Below are 2,218 nucleotides of genomic sequence, written 5' to 3' on the forward strand. Positions count from 1 at the left end.
CAGTGAAGTGCTGCTAAAACAGGTGTGATGTGTGCTCTTTTGTTAATGTGAGTTAAAAACCTTGCAGCAGAGTTCTGAACAGCCTGGAGACGGTAAAGCTCCTTCTTGCTCAAACAGTTAAAAAGACTGTTACAGTAATCTAAGCAAGAGGAAATAAAAGCATGAATGATCATCTCAAACTCACCATTTGACACCAATGCTCTTAATTTGAATATATTCCTTAGTTGGAAGAAACAGTTTCTGACTAATTGCATTGAGTGGTACTCTAAGGACATTGCTGAATCAAAAACAACACCTAAGCTCCGTGGTAAGCGATTGTGGAAGCAATTAAAATGTTTATCTAAAAACACTATTCCAACTCATGTGTCACATTGGCAACATACGGCTCAAGAAGCTGACAAACATATGCTATTCCCTCCGCTGAAAATCTATATCTTTCATAAAGGTTTTGTCGGTCTCTATATGATTTAAGTTTTATGAGCACACCTCTCACTATCCGCGCACCAAGTTCCACCGGATCTTCTAAGAACGCTGACGCCAGTATTGACTGGCCAGTTAGCGTTGCTTTACTTAACCATTTAATTTTATTACAGTGCAATATTTATTTATTATTAATACTTAACCATTTAATTTCATTGCAGTGCAATATTTAATGCTCAATCACTTGAATCTCGTTACTGTGCAATATTTGTTACTCAGAACGTTTGATACACCAAACTATAGTTTTGCATAATGTGCATACAAACCCTCTATCTTTCTACTATTCTATATATATATATAGTTGCTCTCAGGACTGTGCAGCACATCCCCCCCCCCTTTCTTCCTGCGCTACTTACATTTTTATATTTTATATTTTTATACTTTGTGTTGACACTGTAAAGGGGTTGCTTAAATCTCGTTGCACAGGTACTGTGTATAATGACAATAAATAAATATTCTATTCTATTCATTTCTATTACGCTGCCATCAGCCAGGTCTGGGGATTATCTTGAATAACTGGGTCATGATTTCTGAAAAGAGACATTGCTGTTGAGTTTGCCGAATGCCATCTAGTTCCATTATATTGGAGTGAAGGCAGACATCTCGACGGCCGATATCCAACACTGGGCACAAAATTCACACAAAACTATCTACACTGATAAAGAGGACTACAGGTAAAAGGACAAATGTATGTTTTAGATTTTGGGGTGAACTGTCCCTTTTATCTGAGACCTGTAATATATTGCAGGTTTATAACAGGTTCAATTCTTTGGTTGAATCCCAAATTGTGCCTTAGATTTAGTATAATCACATGTGTGACACTAAAAATCTGATAATTTAAGGTTTTACAATATAGTTTATGTATGTTATGTACAACAACACTAGTTGTGTCGTAAAAAAAATTGCCTGTTTCATGATTAACACAGTTAGACAGACACTTAATTGACACACACATTTTAATGTGACATACATTAAATGTGACATTTTTAAATGTCTGTGTTATATTAACAGGAGACCGAAAACAGATGACCGAGATGGTGATGAAAACAGTGTGTGATGAAAGTGTAAAGAGTTCTTCTAAAACCCAGCAGCTTAAGAAAAGTTTTAATTCAAACAATTTTAATTAAAAGTTTGCTGAAATTCCTTCTTTGATAGGTCAAAATATTACAGTTGGATTTTGGTGGGTTTGGCTGGATGCTACTGTAGACGGAACTCTTCAAAACCGTCTCACAAATATGGTTTTATTTTAAAGAAGTTTACTATAATTTTTTACGAAAGTGCAGGAAAGTGCATCGTTGGGGACTATTTTTAGTGGTCCACATTTGGTGCTCTGAGTGTTTGTTGGCAGCAGGACACAATACTTGTTAGTAGATAAAAAAAAGCCTGTCTACAGAAAGCCTTACTCCTTATTTAGAGTCCCACTGGGGGTGATCGCAGGCGAGTGCTATGTGAATGGGAGTCTATGGAGCTAAACGGCTAAATTAGTCTCTTTCGCCTGATTGACGTTGAGAAATCTCAGATTTGATTGTAGTTCAACATGAATTATAGGTTAAAAGTTGAATGAACGAGTAGGAATTTCCTTTTGATTTCTTACAAGTTGAGTCGTTGTTGCCCATAACATGCTAGCATTCTGCTAATGAATGCTGATTAGTCAGTAAAAGCATTATCTCTGGCCGTATGATATGTATGACGTCACTGAGATTGTCTTTGCCTCCCCTTTTGAATGCAACATTCAAAT

At 36.3% G+C, this 2,218-nt stretch overlaps 1 long non-coding RNA gene across 1 annotated transcript in view; it reads right to left on the minus strand.

The window, feature by feature from the left end:
* Nucleotides 1–7: 7 nt before the first annotated feature.
* Nucleotides 8–2,218, minus strand: part of LOC116695707 (uncharacterized) — a 16,388-nt gene continuing 14,177 nt past the window's right edge. Inside the window, exons 2-3 of the long non-coding RNA XR_004333537.1 lie at nucleotides 195–201; nucleotides 8–126 (exon numbers count right to left, since the gene is read on the minus strand). This is a non-coding gene — a long non-coding RNA (uncharacterized LOC116695707). The remainder of the gene's footprint in view (nucleotides 127–194; nucleotides 202–2,218) is intronic.

This window comes from Etheostoma spectabile, chromosome 9 (genome assembly GCF_008692095.1).
Source record: "Etheostoma spectabile isolate EspeVRDwgs_2016 chromosome 9, UIUC_Espe_1.0, whole genome shotgun sequence".
NCBI classification, from domain to species: domain Eukaryota; kingdom Metazoa; phylum Chordata; class Actinopteri; order Perciformes; family Percidae; genus Etheostoma; species Etheostoma spectabile.